Source organism: Leptopilina heterotoma, unplaced genomic scaffold (assembly GCF_015476425.1).
Source record: "Leptopilina heterotoma isolate Lh14 unplaced genomic scaffold, ASM1547642v1 Lhet_214, whole genome shotgun sequence".
Lineage (NCBI taxonomy): Eukaryota > Metazoa > Arthropoda > Insecta > Hymenoptera > Figitidae > Leptopilina > Leptopilina heterotoma.
The window spans coordinates 785,160-807,961 of NW_025110932.1; positions in this window are offsets into that span (position 1 = coordinate 785,160).

Here is a 22,802-nt window from a genome sequence, read left to right on the forward strand (position 1 = left end):
AATTCTTTTGAAAAAGTTTAATTGAATTTTTAACAAAATTTTTTCAAGTTTTTATTTTCTAATATATATTTAATTCAACAATTTCCAAATAATTGAAATTTTGTAAAATTGAATTGTAAACAAATGAATTTGAAAATTCTCAAAGAACTTTTTCAAAAATTATTAAAAATAATAGATTTATAGACGAATTTTAGTTAAAAATACTAGACAAAACTTTATTTTGGAGAAGTTACAAATTATTGCAGAAATTCAATTATTTTCAAGAATAATAAAATTTTTCTTAAAGATTCAATTATTTTTACTAATAATAAAACTCATCGCAGAATTTCAATTATTTTTCATACAATTTTAATTGAATTCCTTAAAAAAAGTTAATATTTTCATGTAAGTTTTAATAAAATTCGACAAAAGAATTCAATTATATTTAACAATTTGTTGATAAAATTCTTTACGAGAATTCAATTTTGAGAAACATTTAATTATTCAATAAATTATATACTTTTGTATTTAGATAATGGAATTTTAGTTGAATTTTCTAATAAAAATTGATTTAAAAATTAATTTCAGTTAAAAATTTACTCTCTAAATCTGAATCAGTGAAATTTCACTGAAGATTAGTGAAATTTGACTGAGAATCAGTGGTACTTCTCTGAAAATCAGTCATTTTTCACTGATTGGACAATTAAAAAGTTGCAGGAAATTTCTGTCACGCATATTGAAAATTTCAGTTATTTTTTAATTGACTTCTTTTATATTATTTGAAGTTTTTATTTTCTAATATGCATTTAATTGAAGAATTTAGGAATAATTGAAATTTCATGTAATTGAATATTGTAAATAAATGGATTTAAAAATTGGCAAAAAACTTTTTCGAAAATTATTAAAAATAATTGATTTAAAGAAGAATTTTAGTTAAAAATTCTAGAAAATAATAGTTGACTTGAAATGATGACAATAATTGTAAAGAAGTACAATATTCTTATATATAATAATGAATTAATAATAATTTCATCAATTTGCCATCTTTAATTATTATAAAACATGAAGAAATCGATGACTCCGAGTCTTTGACTCGGAGTTATCAATATCTTCATGTTTTACAGTTATGAAAAAATTGACTTTATAGTTTTAAGTAAAATGTTTCTCTTATTTGACTCGGACTGGTTATATTTTTGTCAATAATAATAATTGGTCCGTAAAGTCCGTATTTTGAAATACTTTCACTGGTTCGAGCCCTGCCGTTGCCTCAAAAGAGAATGAATGCTCGCTACTTTCACTCATTTTCTTGTAATTCGTTCGATGTAATAATTATGATTGTAATATGAGACTAATAAAGTTTCTTTAATTATAGGCCCTGATGTATCCACGTGATGACGGTGAGAATTCCGAATGGCCCGACTCAATGTCGCACCTGGCGCACACTGGCTTACCTTATGGTAGCAACATCAGCTTAACTGCGTTCGTGCACTTGGCATAATCCGTGAGACGGTGAGACGGTGAGACGAAGGAAAGTCGGGCTTTGGTTTCAAGAAGTTTGCTTATGTTAGTCCGTTCGGTGCCTTGAAATAGCTCCCATAAACATTCAACCGATAACTGCTCCTTTCGTATGTACTGGGTGGGCTTAAATTCTAAAGAAGTCATTTCTTTCTTAACTTCTGCTTTGGATTGGAAAATTTACATTTTAACATTCTTGATAAGAACTAATCTGTTTATTTTCGAAAAATTACAATCTTAATTTTTCCATAAGATGTGGAAACATTTACTCCTCCGGGGAAAAGGTACTGGAAATTTGTTACACTAAGCTTCACTATTTTACTGCAATAAAAAGGCGAAACTAGCAAAGGTTTATGAAATTTCCCTATAGATCACACTCTAAAATAAATCCCTGACTTTTCTCTGGATTGCACGTTTTCCAGACGCGTAGAAACCATGAATTACGCAATTCACATAATTCCTCTATCATATTCATACAGGTGAAGTAGACAGGCATTTTTCCCTCTTTTCTTCCTTTTTGCAATAACCTCAAAATCCACCTCTGATACGATCCACAGTTTGCGTAAGTAGACATTCACGTTACTTCGCATTAATCCTATTGTGGCGTTTTCAGATCCCACCAAACCCGTGAGTGTCCGTCACGTGTTCAACATAGATAGATGGAACGAGAGACGGAGAGAGAGAGAGAGAGAGAGAGAGAGAGAGAGAGAGAGAGAGAGAGAGAGAGAGGGACAGAGTTGTGATTGACGAATGAAAAAGGATCACGAAACCCATACTCGCCCGACGAGACAGAGACAGAGCAACGAAAAGAATGCACGACGGGGAAAGAGGGTTAAAAATCGATTTATTGAACATTGTCGAACTGGTCCTACCATTAAACAGAATGTATTTCATCAAACGAAATTCTTTTTGTTTTTCCACCAAAAAAAACTGCGATACTCTTGTCTACAATTTATTTACAAAATGATTATTATTAATTTTCTAATTTCAGTTTATAAACATTTTTAACGGAATCTGAAAAGGTTTTATAATCATAAAATGTACTTCATTTCGGTCATTAAAAATAATTAGATAAAAATAAAAAGTTCAAGCATTAACATGTCTGTTAGAGATTTTGTTTGAAAATATTCGAGAGATGCTAGTCTCTTTTCACTGAGCTTTGAAGCGAGAAGATTTAAGCGTCCTCTCATATTGGGCCCTTTTGCATCGATCCTCATATAATGCGAACAGGGGGTGTATTTTGAGAGAAGACCCTTTCGACCGAGTGAGTCGTATTAGTATATGCAGAACGCCAGTGTGGACATAAAGGGCAACAAGAGGTGAGGAGTTTGGGTTGAGGAAAATGGGAACTTTAGGGAGTCGAGGTTAACGGAGCATATACGCTCTCGATCCTGATACCTTCAACCCTCTTTTTTTCTTTTCCTTCGTATTAAACTCACTTCATATACATGTACTGTGCTATATATATATAAAGGAACGTTTAGATTTGTTATGTAAATCAGTTTAAAAATAGAGTGCGATCTAGTTGATTAATGAAGAAACTTCAAGACGATTTACGAACATAATTGTCAACACAAGAAATTTTCCACTCAAGTATTTGTAAAACCAAAAAAGTCAATCCTTTATTTAAAGTTAAACAATCCTTTATCAGGTTTTTTTCTTCAAGCATAAAGTTTAAATTAAAATATAGGAACATATTTGCAATCACACAGAAAAATAGGTGGTGATTCAGATTCAGACGTCCGAACCTAGGTATAATTTTTACCACAAGATCGAGGTAAAAAGTATTCTTTTTTCTCGTGTGCGATTTGAAAATTACTTAAAGAAAGTTACATTTGCCTGGACTTTGAGATTCATTCGAATGATTCTTCATCTTCAATTTCATGGTTTGTAAGAATTCTAAAGAAGAGCATGAATGATACTGAAAACCACATATAAATAGCGCCAATTATAAGTTTTTCAGTTTGGGAGTTGAAACGAGAATAAGAAGTGGAAGTAGTGCGCTAGTTACGAAGCAGGGGTCATAAAGAATGAAAAAGAGCAACATCAAAACAGCAAAAGTGAGCAATAAAACAGTAGGCCATTGGACAGATACAAAAGTAAAACGAAACGAGAATAAAATTGAAATGAAGGAAGGCAAGATTGTTAAAAGTTTTCCTCAAATTATCTACCTTCCTTTTTTTGTGTCGTGACATTCTAATAAAATTTGAATAAAATATTTTATTTTCATAAATAAAAAAAAACTAAAGTTTATTTTAAGTGCGAGAACCAATAATGAATTCTCCTTCTCAGTAAATTGGAAATGGCTCAAGAGTCGTTATATTATAGTCAGCGAGACAATGAGGCCATCGAAGATAGTTACATGACATTTAGGAGTTGACATTAAACCAACCCCCATGTAACAGAACGTTGACTGCACCGTTCCGACATTTTGCTAATGCCAAGAATGCCTATACTAAGAGCACTTTTTACGAGAGATTCAACAGTTTCACGCTCAGAGACCTCGTATTTTCTACTCTTGGACTTGAGTAAAACGCATAAATGTATATCATTGCGAATATAAACCGAATTCAGTACAAAAAAAGCTCTCTCTGCCTATAAACATTTTTATCTTTATCTACAAAGTGGTTATCCAAAACTAGGCACCAAACACCTTAATAACAATAAGAAGAAGAAGAATATTTCATTTTAGAAAATTTTTTAGTAAAAGCAAATATTTCAGTAATGAGATGGATAAGAAAATATAATCAACAGTGGAGGATAATTTATTAGGTTCCTCTTGGAGAAGAGTGTAAATATAAAAGTATTGGTGAATTAAGAAGAAAATAATTCTGTAAGAATGAATCGTTATTGAGTATAAAGACGCTTTCGTTGAAAAGCTTTATTCCGTGCTTTTGAGAAATTGGTAGCCCAGAAGCTTTAAACCCTTAAGGGTTTTAGGGAACTCGAAATTGAGTACACTTAACTGAAGGAAAGAAAAGAAGGGAGTGCTTAAAAAGAGGGCTTTGAGACAATGGAATTCCTGCTCGTCGCAGCGACAAAAACGAACGGAAAAAGAATCTTTACGTTAGGCAGACTTTTAATAAGGAAGAAGACTCTGGACGACGGCCACCACGGTATAAATGACGGCAATCAAGCCTTCAGGATGCGGTGCATGTATCTCAAGGAACTTAGGAGAGGTCCTTTAGCAGCTTCTCCAGGTTTAATACGATCCTGGAACATCCCCCGGGGACTTTCATTAGGGGAATTTACAGGAGGCGCTTCAGTCCACTAAATCACTCCCGGTAAACGGCTCGGAATTTATTGCTCGCACTTTGCTCACGCGTGCCACAGGTATAAAAGGTAAAATTGACACCGTTAACCGAGTGCTGCCGAGTGCTCTCTTTCCATTTTCTCCTCCAGATTGCCATCACTTATTTTCATTCTTCCACGGACAGCACATTATCCTGGCTTTACTTAATTTTTAATGTCTCGCAACCAACTTGCGAAAGATGGAATCTTTAGAATTATCTCTTTAAAACATTCTGAAGCCACAAGTCATATTTTAAGAGTTATCACGCTTTTCCTCTTTTCAAATTCCCCGACTTTTCCAGGTTTTCCAGATTTTCCAGGTTAAAAAACGAAATTTTTCCTGGTTTTTAAAATACATTTATATTTTACCAAATTAAATAATTCCCTGCTTTCCAGACAAAGCTTTGGCTTTTTCCCTGACTCTAAAGAACTTTATTCTTAAATAAATATTTAATCATTATTACTTTTTCATAGAAATTAAGATTTTCAAAAATTTTAAATTCAATAACATACATATTATAAGAATATTATTATAAAACATGAAGATAACGATCACTCCGAGTCTTCGACTTGGAGTGATCACTTTCTTTATGTTTTATAATAATTAAATCATGCTACTTTCTTACTGTAACTTCTTCAAAAATTATTTTCATTCTTTCGATTATTCATTTCTAGAATTTTCAACTAAAATTCTTTGCCTCTTCTTTAAGTCAATTTTTTAAAATAAATTTTGAAAAAGTTCTTTGAGAATTTTCAAATCCTTTTTTTTTTATAATTTAATTTTACCAAATTTCGATTATTCTGACATTATTCAATTACATATATTAGAAATAAAAACTTGAAATAATTAAAAAAAATTCCATTAAACTTTTTGAAAAAACTTAATTCTCCAAAATTCTTAATTAAAATTTAAAAGTATGAAAAAGTTCAAATTTTCAAAGATTTTAGTTTGAAACCTTTTGAAAATTCAACTATTTCTAAAAATCTACGCTATAATATCTTTCAATATTCAATTCTAATCTAAAATTTTAACTGAAATTCACTTTTAAATCAATATTCTTTAAAAAATTCTACGAGAATTCAATTATTTAAATACAAAAATAAACATTTTATTAAATAATTGAATGTTTTTTAAAATTCAATTTTCATAAAGAATTTAATGAACAAATTTTTAAATAATTTCATTTTTCAAGAAATTTAATGAAAATTCTATAAAAAATAATTGAAATTGCTTGAAAATTCAATTCGTTTTAGACTTTTTAACTAAAAAATCTACTTAACTGAAATTCATATTTAAATTAATTTTTATTAGAAAATTCTACGAAAATTCAATTATTTAAATACAAAAATAAATAATTTATTGAAGAATTGAATGTTTCTTAAAATTTAATTCCCATAAATAATTTTATCAACAGATTTTTAAATAATTAAATTCTTTTGACAAATTTTAATAACATTTTTAAAAATAATTATATTTTTCAAGAAATTAGATTAAAATTGTATTAAAAATAATTGAATCTCTGTTAAAAGTTTTATTAGGTAAATTGAGAAAAGTTTTTGAAAATAATTGAAATTTTGTCAAGAATTTTATTAAAATTTTTGAAAATAATTGAATTTGGGAGGAAAAGTTTATTAGGTATTTATAAAGATAATTGAAATAATTGAATTCTTGAGATGAAGTTTTTAATAATATTTCTTTTTAAATACCGAATTGAATTTTTTTGTGAAATTTTATTGAAATAGTAGATATTGAAAATAATTTAATTTTGATAAATTATTAAAATTAATTAAATTTCTACGAAGAATTTTATTAAAACTATTTTGAAAAAAAATTGAATTGTTAAAAAGAATTTCATTAAAATTTTTGAAAATAATTTAATTCTTTTAAAAAATTTAATTAAAAATGTATTAACAATAATTTTTACATTCTAATAAATAAATTATAGGAAGGCTTTTTAAAATAATTGTAGTTCTATCATGAATTTTATTAAAATTTTTAAGAATAATTACATTTTTCGAGAAATTTCATTAAAATTGTATTAAAAATAATTGAAATTCTGCGATGAGTTTTATTATTTATGAAAATAATTGAATCTCTTTTAAAAATTTTATTATTTATGAAAATGTTTGCGTAGAATGTTATTCAATTTTTTTTTAATAATGAAATTCTTTTCGAAAATTGAATTATTGCGAAGAAAAATTGTAAACGCAACTCTTTTAAATTGAATTAATTTTGAAATATTTAAGTAAAATTATATTTCAAGAATAAAGATAAACACAATAACTTTAGAAAACAACAATTTTCCAGGATTTCCATGAAAATTCCCTGACTTTTCCAGGTTTTCCAAGTTGCGTGGCAACCCTAATTTTGCCAGGAAAACTTTCTTTCATTTATAAAAAATGAAAGAATTTTTGAAACTACTTTTTCTGTTGGACAAACAGTCGACATGAAATTTGCTTATCATTGTTTATCGTCCAGGTTACGAAGCTCAAGCAAACCAACTTATTCGACCCTGCAAAATATTATTACGCGCCCCAATGAATTCGATCAGTTTCCGACATTACATAAACCGTCAACCACAGGAAAGTGCGAGTGAAATGGATATAGCTGAATTGAAAGGAGAAACAATTGTAAGGCAAAACAGAACAGAGGGAAGGATTTGAAGAGAGAGAAAATTATTGGACGCTTCGATTGTGAGTAAAAGTAAATATAATAATAGTATATGAGTACACACACGCGAAAAGTAAATACGAATAAATAAATTCGACTACTTTTCAAATATTCTAAAACTGAAGAATAATTTCGCAAGCTCATAAATATAACTCGCCAAGAATAATCTTGCAAACATAATTGGAATCAAGTGATTTTGAAAGAAGCACGGCACAAGAGCGTTGATGAATGCTTTTGAAATGGATGCAACGAGAACGAAATTAAATTTCCGTGAAAATTGTAGTTGTACGTTTAACATGCATAAATCAAGCGCATACCTTTCATCCATTAAGGTGAATTCAGAATGGCAATTTTTTACTTGGTGCGGTGGATTTGAACGCGTGATTCTTTTTTCCTAACTGTGGTTATTTTTAAGAATTTAAAGACTTTGAAAGACTCTTGTCTCTTTTGACACGGCAGAGTTTTCTTTGTATCCTCAGTGTTGACTGTGGTGGGGAAAGCTCTTTTGAGTTTCGACTGGGCACTCTTGAAGTTCGGTTAGTCACCCCAGTGAAGCTATTCGGTGGTGCGTTAGTGGTGGTTGCCATAATTTAGCTGGGGAGTTTAATAAGGCATGCCGTACTTCAGCTCGGCAACGGGAAAGTGTCAATATGTCTAAGCCGCTGAGTGATATACATCCGGTCTCTTCGGAAAATAGAAGAACCACACACGATGAGCCACGACTATTTTTGAAACGCTCAAAAAACATTCATCAAGCATCGACAACAAACAACAATTACGTTTTTCAATCTAATGGGGGCAACACTTTTTTACACACTTTTTTACACTTTTTTATTCCTTTCACTACGGAAATCATTTTTTACAAATCAAATTTCACTCACCCTTTTTTAAGTGCTGCTAAATGATTTATAATATACGAAAAATACTTGTAAGATACTGGATTAATAATCTGAATAATTCTTCAACAGTGGGTGAATTTCTATTCAACGTGTAAGTGGATTTCTGTAGTAGTTGATAGTGAATCAAGTTGGATCTGATGAAAAACATTTGGAGTTTTGCAATTTTTTTCACGTACTCTTGGCAAGAGCAGTATAAAAAGAACAAGAGTTGTAATAATCGATCGAATTCGCGTCGGAAGAAAACAAGGTAGAGCGTTGCTTGAAATTCATCGGCAGCATCGACTTGGTGCTGCGGGTATCATAAATAAACCTGATGCCGGAAACACGAACAAGCGAGCCATACGATAAATATACAACACCCGTTAAAGCTTCTAGGCCTCGATTCGCTGATATGATACGTGTTTGAAAATTAATAATCCAAAACCTGCCTCATCCACTGATTGCCTCGAAAATCGTTTATGTTTATGTTGGGCGATTCCAAATTCCTAAAATTATATTAGTATTTATATGAAAATTTAATTAACGAATTGACAATTGTGAATTTAGAGGTCGTCGGGTCGTAAATTCTTTTTTTAAATCGACATCTTTTTCCAGTCCTTTAATGGATTTTGGAAAATATTACGAGAATTTATTTCCTCTGGCGAAACGTGCGAGTTATGCATTCTTCGAAATAAATATCTCACTTACGTCGAATTGTCGTATTTCAAAATAAGTCTAGGAAACTAGGATTCTAGTTTTGCATAGTTGCACGCACACACGTGCGACTGGTGTGTGTTTGTGTGTGCGTGTGCGTGTGCGAGTTACGAGGACATAACCCATCTATAGCTTTCATCCTACCAACATTTGTAGTACCCCATGAATGTTACGGTCCACCATAAAGCATATCGCTATTTCGCTAAAGGGCGTCTGGGGTACATAACAGCAGACCTCCTACTCCTCGACCGCGCCCGATGATAATGCACAATAGAATTGTTCAGTTGACGTGGCAGGGGGAGGGGAGTGAGGCTAAAAAGGCAGATTAAAATGGCTAATGGCAATGAAACAGGTCGCGGACACCAACCACTCGCTTTACAACATCCACAGCCCTTAATGTCGTCGCGTACATTAAATTCATTTATATTACGGATGGTTACAAGTGTGTTATTCACTGGAATGAATTTGGTGACAATGAGCTTCATGCGATATACTCTCAATTTAAACGAGTTCCTGTTTACCATTTCGCTTCCATCATCGTTTTCATTCCCCTACTCCACTTTGCCAAACTTAATTATCAATCGTTAGACAATTCTTTTTCAATCTTTTTCAATCTTTTTCAATCTTTCGATCACGTCATGAAAAGTGTTTTATAAAATTGTCATTTGCTATGCAAAATTCACGTGGCATATTTTTAATATTATAAATTAAAATTTTTTATTCACGAACCAACTTCAAAGGTCTCACCATTTAACTTATTGACGCGAGAACTACTCAAATTATACGATCATGGAAGAAAAATCTGCCGCACCGCAGCTGCCAAGTCACCTGTTCAAACAGCCAGGTGATTACGCATTGTGCTCCCTACATATACCATGAATCTTATCTTTACAAAAAAATATATTTATTCAAATCTTTTAATAAATGATAAAAGCTCTATGCTCTATTTTTACAATTCAAAACTTTTTTTTAAATTTCAAATATTTCACTTTTAATTTAATACAATTTATTTATCTCATGTAAAATGAGAAAATCAGAAAGACAAATGTTTCCTGCGGAGAACAAATAAATATAGCATCAAACAAGTCAAGAATATCAGAAAATAATAATATTGAAAATTAAACATTTCATATTGAATGACTATCTACTATAATTATTACTTGAAATCCTGCTGGTAGAATTAGAAGCTTTGTAAAAATGCTGGTTAATTATGGCATTTTGACATGTCCCTTTTTTTCAAGTGTAGAATGTTTGATCGAAAGAAAAAAACACACATAGCATTTCGCACGTAATCATTTTGCTGAAATGTGCATTGATTATGGTTATAATATGAATTTGAAAACAGGTGGTGATAATGTCAGTGATTCTCATATATAAAAGAATGACGATATTCTATTCGTCCGACACTCCGACTGAATTAAAAATGTTCTATTGACTTGATATTTTTAAGAAATAGCTTTAAAGAAGTAAGCATCAATTAATATTAATATTCTAGTGAACGAAAAGATTGCGTTTGTACAGAAAAATGAAAAGGAAAACATTTAATAATTGAAATAAGTTAAATGCTGGTGATGAAAATCAAGTTTCGTTGAGATCCGAGGAGCAGAATACGTTATTATCAGCTGGCGGCACGTGCCAGGGCCACGTGCGGGAGCAGATGGTTCAGCCACGTTACACCTTGCAACCCTATAACCACGCTTGGTTGCTAATAGTAGTTTCGTGAGCTGCGGGTGACTCAAAAATAACCGACGGCAAAAAGAAAAACAAAAAAGTCAACTGACTTTCGTAAATAAAAATGAGTCCAACATCATTTTACGTTTCATTTACTCGAGGCGAAGAGTAAACACAACCGCAATTTATCATTCAACTATCAGTCACATAATCCTCCTATCCTGTTAATCAATAGTGTCACAGTTTAATTGGAAAAATTAATTAAAAGTTTTGAATTATTCATCAATTAATAATGTATTTGTCTATAAATCTAAATTAGTCCTTTTTTTTTTGTTTGCAAACTGTAAGTCGTTTTAAATTAGCCATTAAGTTGGAAAGAAATAGCTTACAAGCGATTAAAAAGTTTGAATGAAAAGATTTGAAAAATTAATGAAAGGTGTAAAAGTAGTTTGATAGATACGCTACTGGGGCAGGACTAGATAGAAGATAGTCGACCAACTACAACTTTTTCCTTACACCCTCTCTCTCATGACTTGGGTCGTATCGTTCCAGACCCTCTGCAGCGCTGCGAACCTAGAGATTAAACTCGATATTGAATTTTTTTCTTCAAGAAACTTGGCTCTACGTAATACTTCCAAGGACTTGCTTTAATCCGAAACCCTTCAGCGAACACACATATCGATCATAAAAATTCATAAGATTTTTGTCAAACTACTTTTTAAAGACAACAAACAAAAAGTATCAATATCTTCCCAAAATTTAATTAAGCTATTTAAACTTTCTTCTCTTTGTACCTATATTTATATTTATTTAAAGGAAAAAATTACCTTCTTCTACAAAGAAACTGCTTTCTTTCTTCAAGTAAGAAACACCGTGTAAGTAAATTACCAGGGAGCGAAATATTCAGTTGAAAAGGGTAATTTTCGTTTTTATCACTTGAGTAAAATCTCGGGATTTTCGGAACACTTTAAAGGTCATAAGGGTCAAGCTGGGTCATGCGGTTTCATTACGAAATGCACAAGACTCGTCCAATACACCTGGACGCTGTAAACGCCTAATGAAGATTTGTAGTCTCCTTAATTCGTACGCATTTTTTTTTGTTTCACAGATATAAACGTCGTTCTTAAACGAAACCTGCGCAAATTTCTACACTCTTTAATGGAAACCTTTCTTCCAAATTGGAATTTAAATAACCTCACCCCAAAGTATAAAAAAATTAAGGTGTTCATTATATAATGTATATTCTATAATAGTGATTTAAAAAAAGTTCAAAGAAATAATAAGCGGTTTTGTATATCAAGTGAAAGTAGAAGGAACTTTTCAATTTATCAACCCCTCTCCTAATTTATAGTTTTTCTATTGGAAAACGCAAAATTATATTATTTTTTTAAAACAAAGTCCGTTCTTTGGAGAAATTATTTATTGTACATATATTAATGTTGAATTCTGTATTAAAAGAAAAATAACTCACGTTTATATTTTTTAATAATGTATTTAAAGAACATTAATTTATCAAATTTTTTTATTCGAAATGATAAAATAGTGGATGTTTGGCATTTTTGTAATTTCGCCAGATTTTAAATATTGACTGGATTTTTGTTCCTAAGAAGAGAAGATATTTCAAAAAAGCAAAAAAAAAGAAAAAAAAAAAGAAAAAAGAACAACGTGAAAATAAAAACTGCATATTGCTCAACTGAAAAATGAACAACGTCCATAATACGCTTGGTGATTCTACAAGATTTCTGGCAATAAAGTAGATAAAGAGAGAATGAGAAAAACGAAGAACAAGAAGAATTTCGTAAAATGATGTAGAATGCAGCCAATTTTTAAAGTAGCTTGTAACTACCGTCTACAAGTCGCCATGGTTAGCGTCCAAAAAGTCAATTCCCATTATTTGCCAACAGTGCGTTTCAAGTATTGTAAAAAAAGAGGGGAAAACAGAGAAAACAGAGAGCAAATGATGTCGGAAGAGTTGATGCTTCTAAGAAACGAGAAGGATAGTAATGGCAGGGAACTAAGACACGCCAGCTTGCGTGAGTTTGCATTATAATTAAATGAGGCAGTGTGTGCTTCATAGACTTAATTAAATTCAAATGATTAATTAGGTTATATTTGTCAGACATTTTCATCGACTTGCACTCTTCTATATTGGCAACCCTATCCATCGTCACAAAAGACTAATAGGTTTTCAAGTTCTTTATGTCTGCCAATTACGGAAAATTACAAAAAATGCAAATATGCCAAGAATTTTTATTGCCCTGGGTGAATGCTTTTATTATAAAGAAAATAATATAAATTTTTCCAATAATAAAATTTAAATGTTGTAAAGGGAGAAATTGAAATGACTTTTTTAACGGGAAAGTAACTAATTGTGGAAGATATGATAGCGTGCAGACACGCCCTTAGCCCAAATGAAAATTGACTTCTTAGTGATTATACAGCACAGCCCTTCACAATTCGATAAAAACAAGAACACGTCTATGAGGCTTTTAGTCTCTTGGGATTCCCTTATCAACGTTCTTTAATTTCTAGGTAAAAGGATTCTAGAGAAAAACTATTCTGCAGAGCAAAAATAAATGTCTACTTTCTACACAAAAAATTAACTAAAATTAAAAGTATCTCGCTATAGTGAAAAAACAAAAAGCCTTTTCACATTCACTGATACAATATACTAACAAAATAGAATAAGAAACGCCTCTATTTTTCACTCATACATCATCATAGAAAAAAGCGCCCGACTTTTCTTCAGCAACTTTATATTGAATATCGCGTGTCTACATGTCATTAATTTCATCGTTTTAAAAGGTCTAATTGAAACTTTATATAGAATCATTTTTCAAGTGTTTTCCTAGTCTTTGGAATTCACTACTGATACTTTTTTACCCTAATAAATCTATACGAGGAATGACTTGTAGTATATAGATTTATTTGTGAGAGAAACTTAACAATGTTGTATTATTTTTGTATTATTTTTGTATTATTTTATTTATAATCGCAACAATTAATATTAGTGTCATTTAAAACTGAAATTCCAGAAAATTAACGTTAATTACAAATTTAATACTTGGTTCGGTAATGCAAAGTATCATTAATAGTTAGTTATTATATAAGTGAATTAAGAGTTATGAGCATTAAACAAATGTTGGTGTTATATTAAATTTTCACTACAAAATTTATATATAATTACTTTGCTAATTAGTGCAAGTTAAACAAATTTATGTACGAGCTAAATTATTTGCAAAAATGACCAAATATTTGCCAACTACTTTAGAAACTTTAGATATATTTTAACTATAATTGAATAAGAATAAAATAATTGACAGAATAATGTAAACCACAAAAAATTAATAGGCAAGTTGTAATTTAAAAATAAATCTAATTTCATCTTTTCAATGTTTTATAATTGGAAAAAATTGTTTATCTTTTGAAAATAATTAAATATTCAATTCAATGAACAAACTTAATAACTATATGAATAGACTTGAATAAATTAAAAAAGTAATTATATATATGTATCATTTGAAGAGAAATGTTTTTCACTAAATGTGTAAATTGTAAATTTTAATCAAGTTGTGCGATAGAATTCAGGTGTAACTAGGGTCAGTCTGACTTAACGTTGATACACATCACTGAAATACTCTGAAAGAGACTTTCTTTAATGCCATAGCTGGAAAATTAATTTATTATAGAATCAAATCTTTGACACTCAATTCAAGGATGATTTTCAGAAATTACTCTAGAATAAAGGGAAATTATTGAGTATATTTATCGTTAAAATTAATTTAAATAAGCAGTCAATGAAATAAATCCTACATCATAAAGTAAGTAAAATAAATTCTTATTTAGTGTTTGTTTTTCATAAAAAACAGGCAAAAAAGATAAACAGCAATTCGTCCTTTTTTTAATTTGTCAATTCATCCATTTCAAGACGCATCCTTTTCTCTCATCTTTAAAAAGAGATCCCGGAGGAAAGGGGCAGAATTTATCGAATCCCTTACTATAAGTCGAGCGACAGACTCACTCCGAGTTTTCCTGGCTAGAAGTTAATGGACGAGATGAGGCGAAGGATGATCCAGTGCAAAACCTTGAAACCTGGCAGTAAGTGAATCGAAGGCACGAACTATGCTTAAGTTCCGAGAGGGTTCCCGAAGGTGGACAGCGGGCGGAGAACAAAACGGTGGATATGGCAATAAACAATTACTTAAGGCACTGTTACACACGGCACACCCACGCATTAGCCAAAGTAAAGGCCGCACCCATCCGAGCTTGGGTTGGGCTCCATTTGCAAATATACAGAATGTACAAATACAAATACGAACCTATATGCACTTTTTTCTCGCCAATGCACGTGAAAAGATAACCATCGGGCGGAGGGGGAACTGACGTGCGCCAAAGTACCAGTTTACTCGACTAATAATGACGATAATATCCGTATAATGTTTTTTTCCATCTCTCGATTTTCTCCCTGATAAAAGTAATATTACTTAACGCAAGTGAGCAAATTGCCTGGCTTGTTTTTCCTCCTGCTTAAATTTAGTCATTTCCGAGATATTCACATTTTAAATACTTTGATTTTCCACCTATTTATTTTTCTACAAGGAATCATTTCTCTAAACACACATTTTTATCGCGTTGTTTTTCCTCAAACTTGCTGAACAAATGTCAAAAGTGGAAACAAGACTTCCGACGGTGAGACGGTCACATTCGAGTTTAAAGTAAATTCGGAGGTAACTTATAACTTTTCCTAAGGCCGATATAAAAGTTTTGCAATATTTTTTTACACTTCCCATTCTGCATGCAAAATGAATCGAAAACTTGAAGATACAGGTAGTCGAACGAAAAAACTTCAAGTTTTGTTCCTCAGTTGTCAAAAAAAAAGTTATGTGCATATATACTTTCTGAGACGTTTGGAAATTCTTGACAGTAAGAAAAAAGGATATATTTTGAAACTCAATGGTTCGAATATGAAATTCTGTTATGGAGGGAAATTTATCATTTTAGACGATATTAAGAAGGAGAAATGAAAGAAAGATACTTTTCAACATCTGCAAACAATAGCATTTGTAATAGCAATCAGCGACCTGAAAGACCAGCATTAGTCGTCAAGTTATCATTTTGAGTGATATGACTCAATGAAACAGTGTCTAACGAAGAAAACTTAAAAACTCCCTTTGCTCGTTTCCCCTCTTCTGGAACTGAAAGACTCCCTACAAACGAACAAAGACGGATCGTTAGAAGAACGGTCGTGCATGGTGCATACACCTTTAGGAAACGAATGTCGACACCCTCATTCCATTTTGTGTTACTCCGTCACCCTTCACCTTCTCTCTCTCTCTCTCTCTCTGACTCCGTGTTTCCACCTCACAACATCCGAGTCGCTTCACATTCTGCAGCAGCTCTATAATATATCTTATTAATATGTGCCTTCAACGTCGAGTCCTGAGAGAGCTAAAGTAGTTGTGGCACAGATGCAATTGTAGCTATCAGTCGAGAAAGCAACTTCTTCCAGCGAGCAGAGAACCTCAAAAGAACGATACTGCGAGGCGGTAGTATTCCACCCGGAAAACAATTTAAATTTGCATAACTCGACAATCTCGTCAAGATTCTTTTCAAGTGCACGAAAAAATAAACTCGCGTTTCAGGATGCACTGTCGATATATTAGTTATGAAAATGTTACGTAAAAGTGTTGCGCAACATTTTTTTATTTCGACTAATTTAAATCTTAATTACTACATGTGTAATATACTTGAAACTTCCGTGGTTGCATAATGTGAGGAACATTAGAACTGAAAGAAAGAAAGAAAAAGAGCCGGTCACCGAGACGTGACCGGCGGAAACTAGGGTCGACGATACATTTCCGTTCGACTGGCCGAACCACTTCGGTCAACTTTACTCGACGAAGAATAATGCAATGGGCGAGGAGGACCAGTTACACGGTACATGGTCACGAGGATGACCCGATGTCGGGCTGCTGGTCTTAAGGGAGTGCCAGGAAACGCGATGTCATTAAACAGCGTAACTTCAAGCGTCGTTCGCCTCAAGGATAATTGCTCGAAACAGTTCTCCTACTATTTTTCGTATTTTTCTCCTCCGGACAAGTTTAAGGTGTTTCCCAGTGTTTCTTTTCTCCAACCACATGCATGTATATGAATTTTCATTATCCATTTGGCTCTCCATAAATATTTACTATTACGCCATCCCGCTGGGAAATTGCCAATATCTGAGGATTAGATAATTATTCAGACTCAAAATCCAATTAATAATGGTCCATAACTGATAAACTGGAATAATAATTGTGGGCTGCGCATTGTTTAAATTCTCGATAAGGACCAAATTATCCAACTCCCTGGATCTATTTACAAAGTAGAATAAATAGTTATTTATTCTAAAAAATATCTTTTGCAATATCTAGAAAGAACTAATCAACCAAGATGTATCAAGTATTTGTCAAGTGCACTTGCAAACGAACTGCTTTATTTAGAATACACTTAGAGATGCTTTTCATTTTATCACTTTAATAGTAAGTAGCTTTGCAAATAATTAAAAAAAAAAAAGAAAGAAAACTTTGCATTTCAATCAAGTTTTACTTGAATTTTTAGCTGCAATGTAGACGAGCAAGTAGTAAATCCCTTCATCGATCAGACCAGTCTCAGTAGATTAAGTGACAAAGAAACGTAACGGTCACGAAGAAACAAGTGTTTCCTGCTTCCACCGACAATTTTCTCTCCGACTTTTGTAGAAAATACTCTTTCGTTCTCTTAGTTCGTTCTCTCACTTGACAAATTCACTGTTGATATAAAATTAATCACTCATTTAAAGAGAGCTACAATATAATTCAATTTACCTACAATCGTTAATTTTCATTCTTTCAACTGTTAAAATTTCCTTTTTCTGAATAAATTTCTTCTAAAAGAAATATATCAGGGTTGCCACGCTTTTCCTCTTTTCAAATTCCCTGACTTTTCCAGGTTAAAAAATAACATTTAAAAATATTTTTTATTATAAAACTTAAAACATGAAGATATCGATCGATGATAGCTTTCTTCCTGTTTTACAATAATTAAAACTTGCTACTCTCTTACAATAACTTGTTCAAAAATGATTTTCATTATTTCGATTATTCATTTCTAGAATTTTCAACTTCTTCTGATATAGTGATATATTTAAATACTCATTTAGCGTGAATACTTTTCAATTACGTCTAAAACAACGTCAACTGTCTAGAGGCTTATTTTTGCATTCAAAGTAAACTCAATTTGAAATTTAGATATGAGTCTCTTGCGCAAATGGAGAATGAGACTCAAACATGAATGAAGAGCAGATCGGATTTTTTGATCCAGAGGCTCTGTTCTGTCGATTCAGCTAAAACATCGTTCTGACAAATTGAATCTTTCTTTGAAAAAAAGATTTATTTTGCAAATCTCTTTCCAGGAAATTTAATTTATTTCCATTCCTCAACTTTTTCACTAGCAACCAACTCATTTGTCCATACATTAACTCGCAAGTAACACTAGCAGAAGTAGGTATCTGATAGAAGTTAAAATGTGTTTTTCTCATAACTGAGCTTTGATATGAGTAACTCATGACCTTTTCGCTCGAATTCACTTAATCCAAATTTCTAATTAGACACTCCAATTCGTAAACGCCTTGGTTCGTAATCGTGCGACATTAGCTTGGATTCTCTGGTCGTCTTTCCTGCAGGAATCGTATGCTGCGATGCCGTCATCCGTGGCGTCGCATTACTACCGACACCAATCTGTATGGTAATCCTACTACCGGTTTTGGGCGGGTTGTCTCTTTCACCTTCCACCCTCCTATTCATCCAGTGCCACTCCTGCCCCAGGCGTACCCCCAGGATTTAAACCCTCCACGAGTTCAAGGAAGCGAGAGCACTGACAGTTCTACTTTGTTAACAAGTATCTGTCTATTGGATTTTCATCGAAATTAAATTTTCCTACTTTCCACAGTTCTCTTTTCTTAAATTTATCGTAAATTTATCATTCTTCAAATCTACTAATTCGACTTTGGCAACAATCGCTGCAGACAAATGGTTCGAAAGGAAAAGTGAAAAATTAACGTCAACTTTCGAAAAATATTATATGAAACTTTTAATTAGAATAGAGTTTATATTTTCGTTTAAAAATAAAGAAAGGAAACTAGTTTTAGTTTTTTTTAGAAACCCCTCTGAAAATAAAAATCAATGCGGCTGCATGTGAGAGAAAATGGATGTGAAAATTATTTCACTACGAATAAAGAACGAACTCCTATGCAATTGACCTAATATATGTATATGTTCATTTTCTCCAACATTGGAGAATTTTCTTCTGTACTTTATAACTCGAGAATTGGAATCACAGAAATAAAATCTAAACTCTAAGTACGAGGCTCACTTCGAATAGCTGCAAAATTGTGCTTCATTGCTGACGTCAAGTTCTATGATGTTTAACAATTTTTATTTTGCAACATTTTTTACGTTAAAAACTTGTCTGCTTCATAAAATTTGATACTAAAGTTAGAAACTTCTGTAATTTTATTTATGTCACGAACTTTATTAATAAATCGAATCTGTTAACAAGTTTAATTTTTTCTTTTTAATGAATTGATTTGAGTGCACAAATTTGATTCGCTATTATTTTACGAAACTTTATTTAAATATTTTGTCCAATATATTCAGTTTATGAAAAAGTTTTGAAAAGAACTAGATAAATGATCATTCTTAATAGCGTATTGACAGTGACAGCGGTGAAACCTTTTTTTGTGTCGTTATTGAACTGAGTCATCGTCACACTCGAATGCGAGAATTAAACGATAAATCATTTTTTTTCGAGCATAAAGCCATTACGGACCGATCTTTGAAACTTGATTCGGTTTATTTACACTCCGGAGTCAAGCACTCAAACTGTTAAGGTCTCGAATATTGCTTAACTGCTTGTTCTAGTGAACCAGCGAACAAAAAATATTTGTGTACATCATGGAGAGTACATGCATTTGAAATGCGAAAAGGGTGTTTTCACATTGAACGATCGTTTAGTGACGCTTCCCTGAGCACTGGGGCTGGGTCAAGTCAATATTTAAGTTAAAATGTCTCGCATTTATCGGACCGACGCCGCGTGGCTCGATTTTCCCTTCAATGACATTATAACGTTCAGCGAGGTTGAAAATGTTGAAAATTTCCGGTTGATATTCCCCATAAACACCGATATACGGGTCAAAGAAACAGAAGCGACACACTTTCTGCGTATTGTATTTTTAATTAATTTCTCTTTATTCTTATTATTTTTTTCGAAACCATCAAATAATTTCTTTCATGATTTTTAGATTTAAAAAAGATTCTTTCATAAATGCATTCGATGAAAAACAAGCTTGATGAGCAGCAATAAGGAAGGATTAGTGAGATTGTTAATAGAATAGAAATAGTGAAAATTGTTATTCCAGTACACCCGCCAATCCCGTGGCTTTGCATAAATAGGCCATTTAAATGCATAAGGAGCAAATCTAAGTCTTAAGAAATTTCGTGAACGAATTACTTTACGCATCTTTGACACTAATAAGAATTTTCTTACAAGTTTATTTAAAAATAAAAACAGAAAACTCCACTCAGTAAGCAGTTATGCTTTGTGCAAAGTATAAAATTTGATTGATGATTGATGAATTTTATTTTGAAAATTATTACCTACAAAAGACAAGAAAATCCGAAAAATGTGTAAGAAATTTTTATAAGCGTCCAATTGTGTTTTTAAAGTCTCTGCAAATGGAAATGGATATTTAATTCTCGTGGGGAAATGCTATTGTGAATTTAAAATTTTCAAGTGCAGACGTAAGCCAATTTTCCTGACAATCGGCAAAAATCTCTTGAGATCATCAATACCTTCCACTAAGGCTTTTTTCTCATTTGCACGTCAGACAACTCCTTATTTATTTAAAGCTGATCTAAAAACAAGATCGCGAAAATTTCCTTTCACAACACTTTTCTCAAGATTCTTAATGTTCATTAAAATCAAATCTTAACATATAAGAATTCGGAAATTAAACAAAGTATTTTAGAAATATCTTAAATTGAAAGTGGTGAAACTATTATTTTAGGTATAAAAAATAAAAAAACAGATTCATCTCCTTTAATCGCTCAATTACAAATTCACAACTTACAAGTGACATGAAAAGTAATAAGATTAGAAGTTGCATCGCTAAAGAGGCATTAAATAGGGCTCATTGCAACAGAACAGAAGAATGACACTTTACTGAAATGATGATTGCCTCTATCTGGAGAGATATTTATCTAATGTAATAGTCGCGAAAGAACCAGCATTATCTAACAAGATAGGCATTTCATTATATCATGAGATCTTATCTGTACAAATATATATATATTAAGTTTTTCTCTTTACATTTATCAGGTAGAGACCATAAAATCGAGGAGACTTTTGGCTCGAAGCCAACTAAGGCAGAAACTGGATGTAGAGTATCAAGGCGACAAAAGCAAGAAGCGCAGTAAGTATTCAACCAAATGTGGAAATATCAACTAGACACTCAAACATGAATGAAAAAACGTGTCGAGTTCCCGAGTTAAAATAAAGTAAGATAAATCATTTTTTTTGTCAACAAAGAAAACATGTCTGCACACCTAACTGCTTGGAATGCACAATATTATACACATAGAAAACATTTCTAATAAAAAGAGATAACTATTCCAAGCCAATCGTAAGAAAAGAGTATACCAAGAACTAAGATTAGTAACTAAGATTACAAAGTAAAAACTAAAAATAGTCAAATTTACCCTGAGTAGTTGAATAGACAAATTTGAAGTAAATTTCCGTTTTTATAATGACGACAATTTTTTTATAGAATAGTGTGTATTTTAGACGGTAACAGGCACAAAAATGAGAATTTACAAACATTGAGAATGAGGAAATTTTAAAAGAAAAGAATCCTTCTAGCTTGTGCCGACTATTTTAGCTCTTGTGTGTTCTATTCAATGTTGTATCGTCTCTATTGATCCAAATTCAGAGAGGCATAGAGTTACAGACTACTGGCGTCAACCCTGCCATGCCTTCTCCCTTCACTGTGCTCATCTCTTTCTCTCTCTCTCTCTCTCCTATTCTCTCACTATATACTTTACTTTTCCATCTCTTTCTCTCTATTGGCCCTACACTATCCGAATTCCATTTCCGTCCAATTACAATTCATCCCCGTTTCGACGCAACAGTCACGTGTTCATTTGCAGAACTCGCGAAAACAATTTTTACTCCGCGAGCCAATACAATTATTATCTTATACAAGAAATGACAATTCTTGTTTGAATTATTTAAAAAAGATTCATTTCCGCATAACGCGACTGTAACACATTTTTCAAGCTTCTATTTACGAACGTGACAATTAATCCCACTTCGATGTTCCAACTAGAAAAAATATACTTTTTCAAAAATTAAAATTTATCCAAATTGTCTTGATTTGAAATTTAGTTTCCAAATTGTACTAAAAAATTCTCATCTTTTTGAAAAGATTAAATCAGAAATATGTTATAATTCATTTTAGAATTTGTCGAATGATTTTTATTTCAAATGAAAATTATCCCAGGATTAATTCTCGAATTTGCTTTATAATTAAACCTAAAGCGTTTCTATGGATTTTAAAGTTGACCTATAAAAAAACCCAGTCTAATTTTTGTTGCAGCTCAAAATGAGTAGCCTACATTTTGAGACCAGAGTTTTCCAGTATAGTAATTGATTATCATATCAAATATACCAAACACATAGGTCTTCAATTAATAATATACTTATTTTACTTTCATCCAAATAAATGAGAGAATCAATGAGTTAAAAAAATATTAATTATAATTGAATGAAAACAATACTTTATGCAGAAACGATGCGTATATGACTTCCAGTCGAAAGGCGATAGGAGCGATATTAGCAATTACCTCGTTATGTAATTAGCCAGTTCAATAGTACGGCTTGATTCGAGCAATTCGATTTTAAACGTTGTTTGCCTTTAATCTGGATTTCTCAACAAATTCGATTTCCGTCTTTAAAAAAGAAAAGTACCTTATAATGAAACTATTTCCTGCAGTACACCTTTTGTATTT